The sequence below is a fragment of the Parasteatoda tepidariorum genome, chromosome 1, assembly GCF_043381705.1.
Source record: "Parasteatoda tepidariorum isolate YZ-2023 chromosome 1, CAS_Ptep_4.0, whole genome shotgun sequence".
Lineage (NCBI taxonomy): Eukaryota > Metazoa > Arthropoda > Arachnida > Araneae > Theridiidae > Parasteatoda > Parasteatoda tepidariorum.
Genome location: NC_092204.1, coordinates 45,863,794 through 45,886,872, shown reverse-complemented (window position 1 = coordinate 45,886,872; position 23,079 = coordinate 45,863,794). Strand labels below are relative to the sequence as shown.

The following is a 23,079-nucleotide window of genomic DNA, read 5'->3' as shown; positions in this document are numbered from 1 at the left end:
TCTAAACCCAACCCAGAAGACAAGGAAACTTTTGGATCAAGCATTGGGTCAATCTAGCCGTCGTTTAGGACTTTTTGATGAAGCTAAACCGCATGTGCGTGATACCAAGAGGAAAACCATGAAGACCTCCCATGGTTAACACGACGGCAAAGGGATTCTAACTCATGATCTGCCTACTACTAAATATATTTTAAGTTAAAATTGTGGTCAGTGCGAGCAGGGAGCAGGAGTGAGTATCAACCGGAGCCACCGCTGAGATTCGAACCTGGGGTACCTCATTCGGAGGAAAACGCTTTATCTCCTGAGCCACAGCGGCTCTAATAATCATAATTTTATTTTATAACCGTTGTTGAACAGCTGGCCCAATTTAGGGCTTAAGACTAATAATGTTCAATGCCGTAGTTCGTAGTTTTGAACACCGAGGGTTTCACTGGACAATCAAACTAGTCTTGATGTTTTTATAACCGCCTTCTCAATAGTGATTCGCAACATTTTGTTTTTTCATCTTACTTCCATATTACATTGTTAACTGCTATGTGTATGCTTTTTCTTACCTTAATTTTGACAATAATCCGTAAAGTGGGTGGGGTTTATAAGGCACTTTGAAAATCTATATCCCTTATATTTCTTCAATAAATCTACTAATAATCATGTCTACAATCTATCTTACTAATAAATTAAAATACACATTCCTTAATAGAAAATTACAAGAGAGCTGTCTTACTGGAATTCGCATCAATCCTAATGTAATTTTACCATAGACACTATCTAACTTCAATTTTTATGAAATATTTAATTTTCAGTTTAATTATGTCTGGAAATTTTTGTTAACTTCTTTAGCAAACTGTTCAACAAGATTTTATATATAGCTTTGTGAAGCCCGTCTTCTTATTTAGTATTATTTTTATTTTATTTTAATTATTTTTTTTATATCAGGAAATATTTTATTCTTCAAATTTGGTTTTTTCTTCTTTTATTTAGTAAATAAAATAAATAACTATAGGAAAAAATTCTTCTGATGCGAATTTCAAAGTAAATCCGAAAAAATTTGAATGTGACAAAAACTTTAAACTTCGTTGAAGACACCTGTTTGCAACTAAGCATACTGATAGTTTCTCAGAGTCGACAACTTCGTATTCAAACAAAAATCTACATGTTCATACTCTGGACAACTGCCAAACAGACACTCGTAAATCAAATTTCTGATATATTCTTCATTAAATTGCATATTTTTAGTTTACGTAGGAATTATTCAAAAAATGTCACTTTATTTACTTACTAATTTAAAGAAAATGATGTACCTGTTCACTGAATACATCGAATATTTATTTAAGACTAAAGAATTTTTAGAAATAAAATGCTTCTAATATATAACACATCGAAAATGTCTTTTCTGAAAACTAACATCGAGTTAATTCGGAAAGCTCAACTCGACAACCCATAAAATAAATTTCTATAACTAATAATTTATAGAAAATCAAAGTCTACCATCGCAAAGCATTAATAATCAGTAAAATAAATATTAATTCTAAAATTATACTGTATCAGATATTTTCTTTATTAATTCGTTTTACTGAGAGCGGAATATTGCAGTTGAAATTTCGACAAATTTCAAACAAGATAAAGCACTTAATTTTAACTAGAGCTCTGTGCTTCTTCATGTTATTGCAATTTTATTTCATTTCGTGATTCTGATAAGCAGAAGTTTTTTTTTTATAACCATCGTTGAACAACCGACCCTATTTTCAGTTTACAACTACCAATGTTCAACTCCGCAGCCTTGTAATTTCGAATCCAGTCCAGAAGACAAGGGAACTCCTGGATCAAGTATTGTGAGAAATTTGCCTTCTGTGGAGAACTTTTTAATGGAACTAACCCGCAATTACATTACGTGGAGAGGGACAATACGAAAACCTCCCACGGCTAGCCTGATGGCTAGGGGACTCAAATCCATGAATCCGTCTACTGTTGAGGATATTTTAAGTCAGCACTGTGGTTGGTGCGAGCCGTGTGCGTAATTCGTATTGATCAGCCATCGCTGGGTTTGGAACCCGTTTCACCTCATTATGAAACGAGTGCTCTATCCTCTAAGCTACCACAGCTCTAGCTCTGTTACAAATTAGCTTGCTAAATTGGCTCTTTTTTTCTATTTGTATCCCTTTCTAGTGGATGTTTTTGAAGTTTTTCTCTCCAAAACAAAGGTTGACTATACACTGTAGAAACTGCAATATATATGTTACTGTGAATGACCAATTGGTTGTTGACTTCTACCGGTGAATGTTGACAATCACATAATCGCTTCGGTAAATATCCGAAATAATTTTTTTTTTAATGGCGGACACTTGGGGATTTTCCCATTGGCCACAGGAATGCCAGAACTGCTTCTCTTTTCTCGTTACCCAGTGGGCACCTATGGCGAAGCCACGGCGGTGGAGCAGAGTCGCCCACGTCACACAACCACAAACCCGTTTAAAGGGTGGGTCAAATTCACACAAAGGAGAAAGGACATAGAACACAGAGAGAGAAAGAAACACCCATGCCCTGAGCAGGATGCGAGCCCGCGGCCAATAGCTCCGCAGTCAGACACGCTAACCACTCGGCCACCTGGTCGGCATATCCGAAATATATACTAGGTCTAGTTAAGTGCCACTGCCCGGTATACATTTGTCCTGTGTACCCTACACTGATGTTTTTTTAAGTTTCAGTGCCACTGCCCGGTATGCAGTTACCCGGTACTCCGAACACTGATGTTTCTCCTAATTTATCCTCAGCAGATATTAAAATATTGAATAAATATTATAATATCAACGCATAAATTAATATCAAATCAGATATAACAAATATTTCGGACATTCACCAAAGCGACTATGTGATTGTTGACCGGTAAAAGTCGACATTCTCTTGATTTTGGAAAATTCACGGTAACATATACATTCACTATATGTAATACCTCGGTGTTAGAAAACTCAAAAAATTGTGTGACTGAATACTTTATTTCAAGTTAACATCAAATAGAGCATTCATGCATACTTTAAAAAGGTATTTAAATCTAAGTAATGGTGAAAAATGTTTACATGAAGCTCACACGCATTTAAACTATTCATGAATTGTTTTTGATTTCTAAAACGCCAATTTTGACTACGATAGATAGAATGTTTATCATCGTTCCGTATTCTACTCAGGAACTGGCTTATAATTAATAAGTTAAAAGTTTCGTCACATCTTCATCTAAATAAATCTGGAGTTTCTTGTGTCATTCAAATTCAAATACAAAGTTTACGTCCACATTTCTCAGAACGAGTATTGTAGTATTTATCTCTATATGTAATATTTGTTTCGGAGGTTGCGAATTTGCAAAATTAATTTATAGATTCTCATTTAGTAGTTTAAATAATAGTCGCGTTTTTATGTGAAATTGGTTAGACTAATATATAAAAAATATAAAGTAATATAAAATTGGCTCAAATATCTGACTTTTTTGAAATTCAATTTCTCAGGAACAATTGAACCGATTTTGCTCAAATTTTGTAATTTGCTATGTAAAATTATATTCTTTAAAATGATGTGAAAAATTTTATACCTTACAATTCGAAATTTTTTGACCATCACTAAATAAAATAATAAAAAATAATAAATATTTAATAAAAATTATTTTTTTGCAGGTAACCATCTTTAACCAAACGAATTTTATAATTGTGGGCAAAAATTTTAAATAACTTAAAAGGTTTCCGAGATATAACGAAACTCGCAAAAGGTAAAATTAACATTGAGGGGTCAAAACTTTGGATCGCTCTCCTGACCAAACTATTGGGACTTTTTTTTCCCAGATTGCGGCTATCCGCTATATTTTGGGGATCAAAAATCATGATCCGTCCAAAAAAAAAGGGTATGTTTAGAAAGCAAGTTATTGTGTCAGATTTCGTAACTTAAAATATCGTCTGCACTTATTTATTAGGATATTTGAGTTCACCCCCTCGAACTGTTCAGATTGAGTCTTAGAACGTGAAGATCCGATTATTAGATTATAAGTTATTCAGAGTGGTCCATTTTTTTTTTCTGCGCACTGTACATAATAAATGGAAAATTTATAAGTTACGCTTATTATTTTATTACTGTTATAAGTTACGATTATACGCAATATTTCATTTCTAGCTTTTTCGTACAAAACTGGAAAAAAGTTGTTGTTTTTAATTTTTTTAAAATGATGATTATTTTATTTTAGTTTCACTTTAAAATTTATTCAAAACTTGAGATTTCGCAGCTAGATATATTTATTCGGAGTTACTAAAATGTGCATTGTGTGAATGAAAATTACTCGAATTTTGCACTTTCGTAGTTGATTTTTATATTTGTTTCGTCTAAACGAATGTAAACTATATTATAAAAATATATTTAAATGAAATAGATTTTAAAATTAAATTTTTAATTCTTTTTATTATTTTACAAAGCATTCTCTTACTGCGTTATATTTTATAGGAATATTTATGTAAATATGTCGCGTAAAATACATAAATAATATAAAACAAAAAATTATTATATAAAAATAAAATATACTCCATTACCGAACGTAGCCGAAATTTGTTTTCACGTGAAATTAGTGCAGGAGGGAAAAAACGAAGTGTTTAGGAGCACGTATAATTTATATATGTTTTTACAATGGAGGTTAGAAAAGATTTTATTTCGACTGACTATTTACTGTAATGTTTAGTTTAGTCTTACAGGGTTTTCTAAGTTAGGCTGACGGTTTTCAAAAATTTATAATAGAAAAAGCAGTTAAAGGAAAAAAAAAAAGAAAGAAACATTTTTGCTGTGAAGAGACATAATTTTCCCCCCAGAGTTCCTTGCTTTAGTTCAAAAATTTTCCGGTTGATAGCACTATAAGAACTACTGTTTCTTCCTTTGTGTTTCGTTGTATAAAAAGTTTACTTAATGCGTTTTTCATTCATTGTAAAGTTTCGAAAATTGAATTGTAAATTTCAGTTGTTTTTCTTTAGTTTACTAATCAAAGTTCCACCTGTTGAAAATTTCTTGAACTAAAAACAGTAACTCTGAAAGGGAAAACTTATGCTCTGTCACATTAACTCACAACAAGATTTTTCTTCAGCATTAATCGTACTTGTTGCAAGTTTTTAAGGATCTTGAGTCTAAAATAGTACACTCTATACGTGATGTTAAAATAGAAAGTAATCTGATTTCACGAGAAGGTTTAAGACCATATCAGTGAATGATAAAATTAATAAATTAATGAATAAACTTCGCGAATCAACATGTCAACGGACCAGGGAATAAGCCACTGAACTAATCCGTAAATTAAAGAATCGGTTAATCAATTAAAGAACAAATTAGTGAATCAATAAATCAGTGAATAGGTGCAACACTAAACTAACGAACAAACTTACGATAAGAAAACTAACGAATCAGTGATTGTTCAATTCGCTAAATCATTTATTGATTAATTTTCTAGTTCATAGTAGTAGCTAGTTCTAATAGTTGAAGCTATAAGTAACATAGTAGCTAGTTCAAAATAGTATTGTCTCGAGCTAATACTTACATTTATTGATTAGCTGACTTTGTTTTGTTGGTCCATCGATTTCATTCATTGATTTTATTCATTGATTCTATACATTGATTCAAAATTTCGTTTTTTCTTTGACCAGCTTATTTGTTTTCTCGATGGTTTTTAAATGACTGCTTGATTCTGAAACTCACAGATTTCTTAATTCGCTTATTTAATAAATTAAAAATATATTAACTCATACATTGATTCGTTAATTCATCAATTAGCTTGTTCATTGATTATCTTTCTCATCGATTCATTCAATCACTTTTTTTCTCTCATTTTTTTTCGCTCATTCGTTTTGTTTTACGAAATAGAAATCAATTTTCCATGTATTTTGGCTACTTACTCTTACATATGTGGTAAGAATGTATTTTAGTATAAAACTACAGTGAACAACTGAAATAAAATTCGAATCGTTCTTAACCGTCGTATAAGGAATTCTACGTTCAAATGATTAAAAGTTATACTGGTAATTACACATGAAAACGGATTTCAACTATTTGCAATATCAAATATAACATAAATATTGATAATTCTCGTTTTTACTGGTAACTTTAAGCATAAAAACGGATTTCGTCTACTTTCAGTGTTAAATAGAACATAAATATCAATTATATTATAAACGATACTTTACTGCCTGTAATAAAGCATAATAAAATATTGTATTAAACAAAAATACGTCTCAAGAACATTTCACTTAATTCGTATTCTGAGAAATATTTTTGCTCAATCATCTCTTCAACTTCCTCAAAAAAGAATAATATAAATAAGGGTGCCTGTATCTTCGGATAGAATCTTCATCTCATCCGTCCATCCATCCCTTGAAAAGTTCTTTTCCTCCCTAACACAAGCGTACTGCACAAACAACAGTAGAACACTGCCGTTACGTCACTCCAAACGTCACTCCTCCTTGTTTTTCTTCTTAGCACGTGGTCGCGACTGGTTAAAACGCCAACAGATCCGTTGTTTGAGGTCCTCTGTTTTAAAAGAGCCGTCTGGTTACCTTAAAGTCGAATATTTATTTCCATCATTTTTAATATCAGTGCATCTTCTTCTACATCTGAGCACTTTCTTTCTATTTTTTGCCTCGCCGTCTGCCTGTTTGTGGCAACAAAGCTGGAATTTTCTCTTTCAACGTAAAAGTAGGTAAGTAACCATTCCTTTCTTCTTCTTTTTTTATTCCTAAACTTAAAACAAGAAAATAGGATGTATTGAAGCGCTTCCTTTCTTTTATTTCCGCTATCATGCCTTTTTTTTTAATACAATGTGGGTCATGCGTCTGCGATAATATGCTTTTGATCTTGCATTACGGTTGAAATTAAGCCGACAACTAGATCCAGTAGAATGTTAAATATCATTACAACTTTTAGAGATGTGATAATAAGTGAATGATTAAACCCGAGTTGTCTTCATAGCTGCTTTCTAATGCGAAGAAAATTCAATTTTACTTAAGGTTTGAATAGTTTCGGTTGTGCAAAAGGATAAAAGTTCTCTCTAAGTATTGTTATTCTTATGTAAGGTATGTTTAAACCAATCGTTGAGCAGTTAATGTATTTTAAATATGTGAAAATTCTTGTAAAAATATTTTATTTATCATAAATTATGCTCTCGAACAAAGATTTCAGTATTCGAAAATTAAAATTTCAAATTGAATTGTGATTTTTAGCATATATTTTAAATGAAAATAATTTATTTATCATAGATAACGCTCCTGAACAAAGATTTCAGCATTTTAAACTTAAAATTTTAAAATGAAATGAGATTCTAGTTTATAATTGGAAAATATTTTGTCATAGATAACGCTTTTGAACAATTTCTGTATTTGAAACTTAAAATTTCAAAGTGAAATGCACGTTCAGTGTATATTCTAACTGAAAATATTTTATTTATTATAGATAACTCTCTTGAACAAAGATTTCAGCGATTCAAATTTAAAAATCGAAAACAAAATGCGACTTTAATACTTTACTTTATTTTTAATCTTTTAAAATAAAAATTCAAATGAATGTCTTAGTTTTTGTAAAAGCAAATTTCTTATTCCCTGTCCAGATCACTTAATTTAAGATGTGTAAGCAAAAGACAATGAGTGTAGTAAATTGATTTGGCAAAAACTAGAATATTGTAAGCCTGTTTTTTAAGTTTTATCGTAACTTTGCATGAAATAAATGACTTATTTCGACAACTCTCAGGATCTTTCTTAAGATCTGTTGATTTCCACACCAAATTTATTGGTAAATAAATAAATAAATATTTTTTTATTCTCTGCATATTTCATTTATCAACTAAAGCTAGAAAAAATATTTATGTTTTGTTTATTTATCTCAAATTTATTTCATGCTTGGAAAACTACGCAGCCTTAAAATGATCTCAAAAGTATTTCAATTCAGTAAAGCTCTAATGTATTTAAATTATTAATGGTTGGAACTTATTGATAATATATTTTTTCCGTTGGCAGTAATACGTCCCAACATATGTGTTCCGAATGTTTTATTGAAGCTTTCCGTATTGTAATCGTTTTAATTTTTTACAGTTTTGCAGTAAAAACTTCCAAAATCTTATCTTCTATTTTAATTTTTTCTATTTTCTTCTTTCTTAAACGTGTAGTTTGGAAACTCATAAAATATTTAATAAAGTTAGTCTCAAATTTAAAAATTTGAATTTATGACGAATTATGATTGACTTAATACATCTTATATGTTGTTCTGCATGCGCTCTTCGTTGGCTACATTTGATTATTCATGAAAAAGTGACATTCTCTACTAAAACAAATTAGTAAATAAAAAAGAGAAATAATTCTCTCACAAATTGTATTTTGTTTTGACAATCTTAGTTTAATTCATTTTTTTTCTTTATTGTAGTGTTTCGTAGTATCGAGAATGCCAATCATAAACTTTCAATTCTTAATAGTATATATTTTTTAAAAATAAACAAATAGGAAACATTAGTATAGCTTAGATTTTTATACGTATTTCAGAATTATTTCATTTGCATCGAAATACTTATCAGGATTTCATAAGTAGATACATTTTTGCATAATAGTTTTTAGTTTTAAACACAGACAAGTTTTTTTTAATTATTTGTTGGATGATATATCAGTTTTCACTAGTCTGCGGTGTGATCAATCGTCTCGCGAGTTAACTCTTTAATGCTCAAATAGGATGAGCATCCCATGATCCCGAAAGTAGAGCGCTCTCTTCTAAAATGAGGTGAAAGTCGTAGAGTTAAACTGTCTCCTTTGAAATAGGGTAAATATCCTAAGGTTAAGCTGTCTCCTTTAAAGTAAGATAAATACTTTGGGATCTCTTTCCAAATGATATAAAGACCATGGAGTAAAACTCTCTTTTAAACCGGGCTGATGAGCCTGGAATACGTTATAGTATTTTTTTTTTTTTTTTTTTTTTTTATGTAAGTTGCACGAAAACTGCACATTGGGCTATTGTCAAGGAACATGGACATTGAATATGAAGAGGATACTAGGGTGACACTGTCTATTCTAAAATAGGATGAAAATCTTGTTCTGTCCTTACACGGGGTTCAATATCCATCTCTGGAGTAAGGGTCTCTATGCTTAAATGGGATGTACATCCGAAAATGTCGGAAGTAGTGCTCACTCTTAAAATGAGAAATAAATTTTGGGTGCAAATCTGCCTCTTCTGAAATGGGGTGCAGACCCTGCTCTGTAAAATTAAAGATTCGTGCTGGAAAAGGACTGTTTACGCTGAAATTGAATAAACATTCTTAGATCCTACGACGAGCGTTCTATTCTGAACTGGAGTGATGCTCCAGAGGTAAAGCTTTCTCTTATGAAATGTGGTGAAAATCCTGGTTTAAAGTTAGTACCTTTTGGGATGGTGTGATGATCCTGAAATTAAGCACAATCATCTGAAATGCGATAAAAATAACCTGAAATCGAGTTTTTTTTTAAACTGTAAATTCTGGAGTAATAAGTTCCCGTAATCTTGTAAATCCTGGATAAATATGCTGGAATTCCCTTTCGCTAGTAGTCTTGCAAATCATTCATTGATTTTGTCATTCATGACTTCTGACTTTATGGTTTATTGAGCTGAGGATTATTACCGGATTACTGATTTTGTCGCGTTCCTACTGTTGGCTTCCATTTTATACACAGTATTTATATAGAGGGAAAAATTTTTGTAATAAATTTTATATTTTACTCAAATTTCATGAAACTATAGCATGTGGTTATAGTTTTAAGAAAAATTTCTGAAAATCGCGTATGATTGCGTTAAAACTATTTTAACTAGTGATTATCGCTTTTGAACATTATGCGGAAAAGTAATCATTGCTGTTGTGATTGATAGTTTGGATATTTTATCAGCAATATAAACAAAATATGCCAAAATAAAAAAAAATTGCTATTTTTTTATTATTATTATTTTTTTTTTGCTTAGAAATTGAACTAAAAATGTTTTAGAAAATACTTGTGAGCTAATGGAAAGAGAAGGAAATTCTGAAAATCCTCACTCCATTTTGTTTCTTATTTTAATAAAATAGTTTAAATGGTTCAAAAATTAAATAATATGATTATTCGTTCAATATATACGTACAAAAAACAGGTGGGGTTTACATTACAGATCGAATTATTAATTAAACATTTTGATTCGAACAAATCGAGAGGGAAATCTCAAATTAAGGCATATTTAGTTCCCTTCTCCTGTCGACTCATTTGTTTTATAATGGTGTTGAACTACAAATGTGAAACTAATCCAAAACAGAAAAAAAAAATTGCTTGTGAAACATATCATTCCTGGAAGAAATGAAGTATGCAGAGTGAGATGAGACAAACTTGAAGAGACTTAGAACGCTTTGTAAGGTTTAACAATTGAATCGAAACCTATGCCCAGAAAAATCGCTGTACGCCACTAGGGCCGCTTGTCAGTAATTAACTGTTTCTACATGTGCCTTTGAACAATTACTTTTATTTATATAAATTATCTTAATTTGACGTTTTATAACAATTATTGTAAAAAATTTTACCCAAATAGACACAGAAATAGCTATTTTATAGTCATTTAATTATTTGATGAGGTTGACAAATTAGTCAGCAAAACATTAAATTATTATTGAAAATCTAATACTGAATTCGAATGCAATTTTCGGTAATTATTAGAAAGCATAAAATTAAGATGAAAATAGCATTTAAATAAATAATATCTGTCCAAAGACGTGCATAGAGACTTTTCAGAACAGGGAAGGGTTCCTAGCGCCATACGATGACATTTCCGGGCAGGGGTTCCTTTGCAATTCTTAATTCTAATAATGTGCCCATTGCTAAAGGTCTTACGTTTTTACTTATTCGTAACTATAAACTTTTTAATTTTGTCGCTATTTGTTTTGGCCGGATAAGAAACAATACCACAATTCAAGTCAATCAATTCACAAATTTTTCTAGCAAAGTAAAGTTTTGTTTATAAAATCTTGCAAGGAAAACTTTATGAAAAAAATGTGAAACAAGTATAATAGTTAAGTACTTTCTAAAACTGTCATATTGGAAAAAGAAAATCCTTTTGGGAATCATCATCTTGCTACATATTTTTATTAGAAACTTAAAACCCAGGGAACATAAGGAAAACAGGTTTTCAAATTTTAAGTTTGAAAATTGAGAAAAATTGGAAAATTTTGAGAAGAACTGCACAAAAACCACATATTTTAATGTGGAGTAAATTGAAAAATATGAATTGAAAACAAATACTCAGTTTTTCAAAAAAATAATTTTGTGTAGGGTTTATTTCAAAATAAAAAAAGCATTGTGAAGGGTCCGTTTTAAGTAAAAATGTTTTGTAAAGGAAGTTTTTTGGGATAAAATATTTAACGAGACCATTTCTGCGATAAAATATTTTGTGTAGGATGTTTTAACTGTATGAAATATCAGGGCGAAATTTTTTCTAAAATGACTTCAGACGTTTACTTGCAATTAAAGGTTTTAGGAAATTTTGGATTATTAAATTTTTAAAAATTTTCTCTGTTGGTCGAAATAACGTACAGTTTTTAATTGATACAAGCTATTTGTAGTTTCTGACAGTACTGTATAAATCATATACATTTTTTAGAATTGCATAAAAACGCATGTAGAGATTCAATTATCGATGAGTGATGTTGTTTAAGTAAGCAGTTGCTATTTAAGACATCATTTCGGATTTCTTAACATGACATTAATTCATAGTTTCTCCGAAAATGTTAGGTCATACGATGTGAAAACTGAGTTGAGAATAGTTTTCTAAAAATATCTCTTTCATTTTCTCTGTATTTCGAACATTTCAAGACCATGAATCACTTTTAAAAGTGCTCTTGAGTGAGATAGACATTACGTGCTAAATATTTTTCAGCATATTTAAATCTCTTAAAATTGATTGCTTTGACGCGCAGTAACTTTTTAAAAAAAAGAAAAATAGGATAGCTAAAATATGTTTCTTGTAACTATGATGGCGGCACATAAAATTTTTTTAAGGAAATAAACAAAAGCGCAAGAAGAACGTAAAGAAAAACGAGCAAATCATGAAATAACGCCGGGGAAATACGAGATAAGGCTGGGTTAAGTATAAAAGAATTAGCAGAATTAATGGTTCTAAGCCGATCAAAAGTTTTTTTTTCAAAATGCGCAACTGAGAAAGCTTTTTCGTCTGCATTCTGATATCTACATCAAACACGAAGTTTGGATTTAAATTAAAACTAAATAAACTTTTCAAAAACTACGTTTTTAAAATGGACTGAGAAAACAAGGAAACAGTTCTATATTTATCACGCTTTACACGAAAACGTTGAACGCATCACTTTCAAAACACGCAGCGGGAATTTTCGGTGGAGATAAAAGTTTATTACTAAAGTTATGCGCCCTACGTTTTCCGTTTTTAATGTGTTCTCTCTTTAGTCCACTTAAAAACGCAATTTTCAAATTTTCATTTTATTTTATAAATTTTCTCCGTCTGTAAGCTTTGTTTATATCAAAAAGTGGTCTAAAATTCAAAGGGCTCTAAATTTTGATTGCACTATTTAGGAAACAATCGCAGCCAAAAGTCATCAGTCACAAAGCTTCAGCTGAGATTTGAGCACCCTAGTTGGTCGGAAATTGGACGAAATTTACTATCAAATAACAATATATTTTGCTATTAGCTTGTTTTACTTGGGTACAGAGCTCCAGTTTAAAGTATTCTAAACAGTCGGATAGTGGTTGAAGTTTTGATAGGCGATAAATTCCTTTTGGTGATAGTAACACAAATAAATTATGCGTGTTTGTAGAGGCCATGTTATTTTCTTTGGAAATAATAAAACAGCTTCTTTTGAACCGGGTTCGAATCCCAACCATGGCTGGTCGATAGTAATTCCGCACCCAGCAGGAACCGACCACAGTGCTGATGTAAAATGTCCTCAGTGGTAGAAGGATCAGGGTCCCCTTACCTCCAGGCTAACCTTGGGAGGTTTTAGCATTGTCTCTCTCCATGTAATGTAATTGCGGGTTAGTTCCATCCAAAAGTTCTTCACGGAAGACAAATTTCTCCCAATACTTGATCCAGGAGTTCTCTTGTCTTCTGGACTGGGTTCAAAATTAAAAGGCTATGGAGTTGAACATTGGTAGTTGCAAACTAAAAATTGGGTCGGTTGTTCAACGATGGTTATAAAAAAAAACTTCTGCTTATCAGAATCACGAAATGAAATAAAATTGCAATAACATGAAGAAGCTCAGAGCTCTAGTTAAAATTAAATGCTTTATCTTGTCTGAAATTGGTCGAAATTTCAACTGCATCATTCCCCTCTTAGCAAAACGAATTAATAAAGAAAATATCTCATACAGTATAGTTTTGGAATTAATATTTATTTTACTGATTATTAATGCTTTGAGATGGCAGACTTCGATTTTCTGTTAATCATTGGTTGTCAAAATTTATTTTATGGATTGTCGGAGCTTTTCGAATTAGCCCGATGTTAGTTTTCAGAGAATATTTTTTCTATTTATCAGAGGAGTTTTATTTCTAAAAATTCGATGTATTCAGTGAACAGGCACATTATTTTCTTTAAATTATTATACAAAACAAGGGACATTTTTGAAATATTTCTTACGTAAACTAAAAATATATAATTTAATAAAGCATATGACAGAAATTTGATTTATGAGTGTCTGTTTGGCAGTTGTCCAGAGTATCAACATGTAGATTTTGTTTAAATACGAAGTTGTCGACTCTGAAAAACTATCAGTATGCTTAGTTGCAAACAGGTGTCTTCAACGAAATTTAAAGTTTTTGTCACATTCAAATTTTTTCAGACATACTTTGAAATTCGTATTAAAAGAATCTTTTCCTGTAAATACATATTTTATTTACCGAATAAATGAAAAGAAATTTGAAAAATAATAATTCTAAAATATTTCCTGATAAAAAAAAATTATAAAATAATGTAAAATTTATAATAAGCAAGAAAACAAGTTTCACAAAGCTATACATAAAATCTTGTTGAACAGTTTGCTAAAGAAGTAAACAAAAATTTCCAGACATAATTAAACTGAAAATTAAATATTTCATAAAAATTTAAGTTAGGTAACATTTATGGTGGAATTATATTAGGACTGATGCTAGTACCAGTAAGACTTTTTCTCTTGCAATTTCCTATTAAGGAATGCTGGTTTTAATTTATTAGTAGGATAGATTGTAGATATTATTCTCAGTAGATTTGTTAAAGAAATATAAGGGATACAGATTTTCAGAATGCCCTATAATCACCACCCTGAATGTACACTTTACGAATCATTGCCAAAAATGAGGTAAAACAAAAGCAAACACTTAACGGTTTACAAATTAATATGAAAGTAAGATAAAAGCAAAATGTTTGGAATCACTATTGAGATAGGCGGTTATAAAAACATCAAGACCAGCTTGATTGTCCAATGAAACCCTAGGTTTTTCCAAACTGTCAACAAGCAAACAGGTTTTGATGTATTTAATCCTAATTACCTTTTTTTCGTTAATGATTCTTCATGTTTTCATAGTTTTTTCTTTCCTACTTAAAAGCTAATTTGTGATCCCTTTTCCACTTACCGAGATTTTGTTTAGCTAAATATTTTTTTAAAATATACGGGGGTGTAGGTTAAACAACGTTTTGAAAAAATATTTAAAAAAAAAACTGTTAGCTATATTTATAAATTGCATGTTATCTTGTTTGAAACTTAATTTCGAGAAGAACACGTTAAAGATTCTGTATGGTGATTGCAAACCAATGCAGCCCCTTTATAAAATCGTCACATTTTGCTGTGTAATTAGATGACTGAAAATGGTTTCGGAAATTGTACCACAATTGTTCGGAATCGTAATTGCATTCTTGGGCAAGGATTTTTGTTCAATTTTATTCATTAATTCTGTTCTCATCTGAAACGAATATTATGCAATATTTTATTAGAGAGTTCATACATGTGTGTATCCTACGCTTTAAGAGATGTAGGGGCAAACATTAACATAAGTATGAGTCCTCATGATGAAGGTTACAGACATTCTGAAACAAATATTGCATATCATTACTCTCATCAGTGCGAAGAGTGGCATTTATGCAGCTGCTACTTTTATGAAAAGATTATATTAGCTCTGAAGCATGTGATGGTGAACATGCAAGTCACTCACATGATGATAAAATGTGATTTTTGTCAGTTATTATTTGGTTTTAAGCAATTCAAAATGTTTGTGATATCTTTATTTACTTAAAATATTTCAATACAAACAAAATATAGTAATAATGAACCCACTGGGTCCATGTCGGTAGTGACATAACTCAATATACTATAGTTTATTTCTTAAGTGTTGGAGTCAGCTACAGATAATCTAGCTATTTTGCAGATTGCAGATTAACTAAGGTGATCCGTTTTAGTGCTGCAAATTGTTTCATGTCCTAAGTAACATAAGTAATCTGCTACTATCTACATGATATGTACAATGCGCAAAAAAGACCACCCTGAATAAAAAGTTTTTTAAGAAAAAGTTGTATCTTTAACTTAGTTAAAAATACAACTTTTTTAAAATTTGATTTCTGTAAAATTATTTGATTGATTTCGCTCGAATTTTGCATTTTGCCATGTAAAATTGTTCCTTAAAATGATGTGAAAAATTTTATATCTTACAATTTAAAAGTTTTTAAATGAATGTTCATTTGTTTCGATTAGCTTAAAACGTTGTCGAGATATGGCGAAATAAGGACAAAATAAAATTAACATTAAGAGGTTCAAACCTTAGACCGATCTGCTGACCAAATTATTGGGACCATATTTCCCAGATTGTGGCTCAATATGTTTTGGAGAATCGGAAATCTGAATCTATCAACAAAAAAATAAGGTATGTTCATTCAGAGAAATTTCGTTTTTGTGACTGATATCGTAACTTGAAATATCGGTAGCATTAACTAATTAGCATATTTGAGATCTCCCTCTCCAACCATTAAAACTGGAATCTAGAATCTGAATATCCGGTCATTAGATCAAAAGTTATTGTTACCTTTAATTTCTGTGTGAAGATTCAGGTGACACAGAACTTTTAAAGAAGAATTTGTAAAAGTTTTTTGTTAAAACTGATAGGAAATTTCTTAGCAAACTGTATAAATTTGGCATTATTTTGAAATATTGATATTTTTAAATTTCCATTGATAAATCAGGCAAACTAATATGAAAAAATGCCCAACAGAAATTTTATCTAAAGAGAATTGCTCAACGCAAACATCTGTTTTATATGACTCTAGTAGTGTTAAAGAAAAATAAAAAAATAAAGTTTCTGCAAAACTATGTAGAAAATTGCGAAACACGAATACAAACTTTCAAATTTTAAAGGTACCCAAGTTGTTAATGCGCTCATAACCTAGGTAAAACATGGGAAATATTTGATTCCACACTTTAACGGCCTACCCTAGTTAATTTGCCGATTAGTTAGGTAATGTGCATTTCGGGCTTTAGCGGAAACTTAACATGAAATTAATATTAAAAAGTGATATACAGGGATAATGGGGTGAAAAGGGGCAACGCTAGGCAGAGATAAAGATAGCAAGATGTAGTGTACAACTATATTTTCCTTCCCTTTGCCCTCCTAAGCGTAATTTTTTTTCATCTTTCTTTAACGACGCAAATTTTTCATGTTTAAAATAGTGATTCATATCCATTTTGAGACTTTTATTCTAAAGATCGTGTTTAGGTGAAACATAGGTGTTGCCATTTGAAATTTTCAAATGTCAATACCTACTGTACTGCCATTCAAATTCTGTTGGTATAAAAGTAACTGTGAAAGCAGGAGAATCCATTTTACCACTATTTTTCTGTGAATGCATACATTTATACATACCGTATATGCTCGCCAAGAGAGTTAAAGTTTCAGCTAAGTTATTTTATAATAATTTTGTATAAGTACAACTTCATTTTCAATGCATTAATTCTGAGCATTTACTACTCATGCATATTAAAAAGTTTTGATCACATTTCAGAATAGGTAATTTTTGTTTCACTAGCTGATATTTCTTAAAATCGAAGAATATAAAAGCGAAAAGGCGCCAATAAAAAAGTTATTTCCGCCTTACTCATGTTAAGATATGTGGTAAGCGACAAAATCTTCAAAAGAAAGGAAGAATTTATTCTGGAAAAATCTATAAGAATAGACAATGTCCGATAGATAAGACAAAGGCACGCAATTGATATCTTACAAGTTACAGGAGTTGTACGACATCTGCTCCCTTACAAGAGAAATGCGGTGGCGTGTCAGTTTTTTTTTATTTTTTTACTCCGCAGTCATCTTCTTACAGGAAATAAAAAAAGGGCTCTATTTTAGTTCTTTTTCAGTAACTGTTCTCTCCAATTACCTTTCTAGATTATTTTGCCATTGTTTCTAGCAATTACCCAAACCAATCCCTGCAATTATATTTTAAAATAATGACTATAAACTTTCATTTATCCTTAGTTAACTATAACACTGAAAAAAAAAATTAGGCTTTTTTTTTAGCTATAAGTGAACATTTGCAGCAATCTTAATGTGGTGAATCGCAGCACGACAACCATATTATCATGCAATATGCTCCTTCTTAAACTTGATTATTTTACTGTTTTAGTGTAGAAATCAGCTATTCTGCATATTACCTAAAGTAATTCCTTTAATTGTCAAAAAATTGCATCATTTCTCAAATTATCAAGGTATTCTGCAAACTATCTAGATAATATTCACATTACATACGAGGCATTCGTTAAAGCGAAACTAAGACCTTTGCTGGAAAAATTTCAACTTTACTGTATGCATAAATTAACATAATGTAATTTATTTTTCACTATCTAAAAAAACAGCAATCAAACCATCAAGACGTTATTTGATGGAATCAATCATCAATCACTTTGTAGAATATATTACTACTTTCCTGTTAGCTAAAGCATTCTTAATCTCTCTTCAGTATGATCAATGCAACTCTATGCTCAATGCAAGTTTCGATTGTTTCTCGATCACTTCAGTAAAATTTATCACTATATAATCACCATATCATCAATCAACTTCCACTTCTAACTAGAAAGTGCTTTGAATTTTTTTACAACTATGTGCCTGATTACAACAAGAGCTGAAATTCCAAAATGGTGCAAGCAAAATCTTTGGTTGGTCGAAATTCCGTACACGTTTCATTTCGCGTAAGTAAGCTAATAAACTTAAAACTACAATTAATTATTATAATAATATTAAAATTTTTAAACTAAGTTTTTTAAGTAGACTATAATGAAGATAATTACTTTAATTTCGCCAGGCTTAAATCGTATAACGTAGAGTGCATCAATTTCGAAAGACTTGGAGTGTTGTTTACTGTGTCAATAGAAGTTTATTGTGTAAGTAAGTGATGGGCTATAGGTTTTTCGTTTTAGGTTTAACAAAAATAATTTTATTAAAATCAACTTGGAAAACGTCGTATTTAAAACTTTGTTTCATTATTGCTTGTTATTTTGCAGTTCCAATTAATACCAAACTGACTCAACGAATAGTTGGGTACAAGACGAAACTTGCTGTAAACCAAGTTTCGTCAGTAACGCACCGGTCAGTTTTTTTTTATTTGACCCTGGTGGATTTCATGTTTGTTGCTTTCACTTCACTCAAGTTAGATTAGACACAGAAAAAAAACATAGTAATGAAAGAAATCAATTGACTTGTTTACTTTAAATTTATCAATTACTTCATTTCAAAAGTGTTTTTAAGATTTTAAACTTCATTTTATTGAAAACGTTAGTCAACGCGTTTTTTTAATAGTAATATTTACTTATTGTCATGATCAGAAAAAACTGGATACGGTGATTTATCTCCATTACCGAAGATAGCCGGGGGGTGCCACCATTAGAAATCTTAAAATTTGTATTTATCCTTGTAGAAAATCAAGGTTGAGTGCATATTTTTTAATATTCATGACTCAATCAATTTTATTAAAATATTTCCTGTCGCCGATTGCTTTAACTGTTTTCTCAATGGCTGTTTATTAATCATTCAATCCTTCTGTTTGCCTAAATAAGTAAATCCTTCCTAAATAAGTTATAAAATACCGATAAATCAAGATCAGGTCTTCTAAGTGGTAAAGACTGTTTGGCGCTTTTTACAGCTCAATATTTTCATTGTGATTCACTCAGAAATTTTTTACAAAGTTAATTGGAAATATATTCAATGCATATCTAATTTTGTTTTAAAACTGCTTGATGTTACAGACATGGGTTTCTGAAAATAGGTATTAGGTATTTAATGCAACCAATTTAAGAAAAATTTACTTAATCAATTATTCATTTTCTATACTCACTTTCATGCATGTCTAAAATAAGTTTTAACTCTCTGTTGTCTTGCTGTTCTTGCATTTTCTTTAGACAGAAAAATCACTTGATTTTTAATCTTAAAAATAATAAACATTATAACCATATATTCGTAAATCATTTACTTAATATTATATCAGTAATATTTTTTTAAATATTATTACGTTTTACGATATTATGTTTATGATTTTCAGGTTTCATATAGTCGTTGAAAGTTTAAATAGTGGTAAAAAAAATTAAAATGTATTTCAATAAGTTTTTAACTACCTCTATGCTTAATATTTCCAAATAAATAGGTCTAGTTGCGAAATCGAGAGCATAGAACTTTTTATTTTTTAGTGAAAGCTAATAATAGGAAGTTTGTTACTTCATTGTTAGAATATTAAAAACACTTTTAAAATATTCTAAAGAATATTCGAAGAATATACGAATCCTGATTTTGATAATTTTCAAAATAAAAGGCTCGAAATTAAAAGTGTTTTCTCATTATTAAATAATCGCGTGCTATTAATTCTTTATAAAATATTTTATGATGTTAAATTTACTATTTTTTATGTCATTTTACTATTATTAAATGGTAAACAAACTAGATTTAATTTTTTAAAAAGTTATGTTTTATGAAAATTTTTATGTAAAGCTGTGTTAAGTCAACGTGTGCAATTAAAATAATGACAAATACTAAAAATTTTAAAGTAAATTAAAAAAACTATTGTTAACACTAGAAAGACTGAAACTTACTATATACATATATTGCTCAAAAGCAATCGAAATGACTGGATTGTAAAAGAATAAATAATGTGTAAAGAAATTTGTTTAAAATTAATTTTTAATATTTTTTACATCATTTACAGTTATATAACAAGTCATTAGTAAATATTAACAATAAAAAAATTATATGTAGTACAAAATTCTAAGAAATTGTATCATTATATACATCATTGTTTCTCTGATTGAAATTAAAAGCAGTCAAAATGACTTCCTTAGGCAATCGAGTGTTAAATAATCTTATCGGTAAAGAATATTTAACGAGTTCTTATAGCAACCAAAAAAGACATAAGATTTAAAAAAGACAAGTTCATGATTGAAGTTAACATAGTAACTGAGCAAAATTATTAGGTTTGAATGTTATTCCAATTGAATCAGAAACTAAATCTCCGAAACCAAATATATATTAATATTAGGAAAGAAAATAGGGTATTTTAAAGACAATTTCTTAATATTGATGTAACTATGTGCTTATTCTTAACAAACAAAAATGATAGCGGAGAAGTTGTGAGGATGAGGGAGTGGCAGGCGTCGTGCCCTACTTATAATCTGCTCTTTTGTGCTTGTTAAATTCAAATATCTAAACAGATTTTTTTTTAAAAATTCAATTATGGTTACTCTTCTTTTTTTTAGAAACTAAGTAACAGACAAAGCATAAGGAGGTCCACAACAAAATGAGTAATACCACTCCATTGAAAAAAAAATGATATTCGAACGATAATTTTAAACTTTACCCTAAGTAAAAATTTAGATTTAAAATGCAACAAAAAAATTTAAATTCTAAGCAATTTTTTTCGCTGTGAGGATTTGAAAATTTTTTATTAAAAACGCATAGTAAGTAAAGAATTTTATATACTTAGTTAATTATTTCTTTTTCTATTATTTAAATAAAAAATTAACCATTTATTCAGCTGTCATTTAAAAAAAAATGCGAATTGCTAAATGTTAGTTGTGATTTAATACCAATTATGAGTGGCATTCAAGTACTGAAATATCAATCATAATTGGCTTTTCAGTACTTGATATCTGAACTGTGATATCTGCACTGTAATATCTTAATACTATGATATACTGTGAATACTGTGATATCTGAAGAATGTCGACTTTCACCTGTGAATGTCAACAATCACATAATTGCTTTGATTAATATCCAAAATATTTCTTGCATCCATTTCGATATTAATTTATTCGTTGATATTTTAATATCTCTTCGCTATTTTAATATCTGATTAATAAAAACATCAGTGTTCAGAATGAAAGGCAGTGGCTTTGGACATTAAAAAAAAATCGGCGTAGGGAATACCGGACAAGTGTAATTATCAGATTAATATCAAATCTAGTACATATATAGCATATATTTCCTACATTTACCAAAGTTATAATGCGATTATTGACTTTCGTCGGCGAAAGTTACCAACCACCGATTTCAGTCTTTGTCGACTGACATATTGTATCAGTTGGATCTTCATTATAAACAAGAGAGCCCGCAGACATTTTTCTAAGGAAGAGTACACCCAGAAAAATATTCATTAAAATAATGCGAAATAAGCTATAAATGTTTTTTTTTTTTTTTTTTTTTTTTTTTTTTTTTTTTTTTTTTTTNAAGTTTAGTAAAAATAAGTTAACAAGTTCATATCAGAATTTTCATAAATTAAATAATTAATTTCAGCTCCTAAACCAACAATTTGCAACGAAAAATTTGCTTTTTCAACAATATTTAAGCTTTAAAACATTGAAAAATTTAAATACTTTGCTTCATTTAAATTCTTTAAATTAAATATGATCTGAGCACAAAGTAAATTAATGAGTTCCAATGTTTTGTAATTTTTTAATTTGCTGTTAAATATTTCTTTTAGCTATATTTTCTGAGTAGTAAAAAAATATATATTATCAACGCATTAAATTTAAAACTTCAAATTATGAACTCAATTTAATTCTATTCAATATGACATTTACAAGCATAAACATAGCGTAAAAAATTAGTAACATTTAAAAGCAATATAAACTTCTTAATTTATTGGATTGTCAGAGATGTAAGTGCACAATCTTGACCTCTCTTAAAGGACGTTTATGTTTATATATCATTTTGCTTAATAGCATCTCACCTTACTAATGTTACATATTCTTTTTTCCATCTTATTTCAAGAAGGTTTTAATAACTATAAAAACACCCCCGACATTCGTCATTATATAATCCGTAAAAAGAGTATAAGATTATAACGCCAAACTGGTGCCAAAGCGAGATTAGTATTCAAAAAGCGATTCGTTATTAGTCAAATACCTAATCTAGTATAGGTAGGGACTCTTAAATTTGCTTCACATTCCAATGGATTTTACTGAGAAGTAGCCATACATGGTCCGATTGTTGACATGACGTATTTGATGCCTTCATTATTTTTTTATTTATTTTTTACCTTCTATATTTCAAATGTGATCAAGCGTGCGTGTAGCCAGTAAAGGTGGGAAAGGATAAAATCTGACATACCATGCATTACTGGTCACATTCTTAAGAGTTTTTTCTTTTTTCTAGAATGTTTTAAGGAGGCAAAAAAATAAAGATCCTTAAGCATTGACGTCATAGAAAAGAAATTACAGGAAGCGATATGTAAAAAATTGTATTTTCTGGTACATTTGAGATTAAAGTAGCTAGGGAGTAATTCAGAAAATGCGGCTGTCTAAAAAATTACAAAATAATATGAAATCCTATTTTTTTTTATCTTTGTCGGCTAAATGTTTTGAAAGAAATGCAGGAAACTATATACAAAAATTGCATTTTCTGACACCGTTAAAATAAAAGTAGCAATTCAAAAAATACGGATATTGTAAAATTACTGTATACTATAAAATCCTACCTTTTTTGTATGTGGTTCAAATGCTTTGAAAGAACTGTAGGAAACTATACGTAAAAAAAAATGCGTTTTCTGACGCTGTTAAAATGAAAGTAACTATGGTGTATTTCATA

The 23,079-nt window shown here is 29.8% G+C and overlaps 2 protein-coding genes across 5 annotated transcripts in view; one reads left to right on the top strand and one right to left on the bottom strand.

The window, feature by feature from the left end:
• The window catches only part of LOC107446083 (fatty acid hydroxylase domain-containing protein 2), a 73,035-nt gene extending 66,623 nt beyond the window's left edge, over positions 1–6,412 (bottom strand). The window contains exon 1 of the mRNA XM_043051606.2: positions 6,337–6,412. The gene's annotated coding sequence lies outside the window, so the exon portion shown is untranslated. The remainder of the gene's footprint in view (positions 1–6,336) is intronic.
• The window catches only part of LOC107446082 (sodium- and chloride-dependent glycine transporter 1), a 141,210-nt gene that overhangs the window by 20,881 nt on the left and 97,250 nt on the right, over positions 1–23,079 (top strand). Inside the window, exon 1 of one of the 4 annotated variants that reach the window (XM_043051595.2) lies at positions 6,488–6,702. The exons of 1 other annotated variant lie outside the window; for it this stretch is intronic. The gene's annotated coding sequence lies outside the window, so the exon portion shown is untranslated. Of the gene's footprint in view, positions 1–6,487; positions 6,707–7,031; positions 7,080–23,079 lie in introns of those variants that run through there. 2 more of the 4 variants (XM_043051592.2, XM_043051598.2) reach the window with 2 other exon arrangements.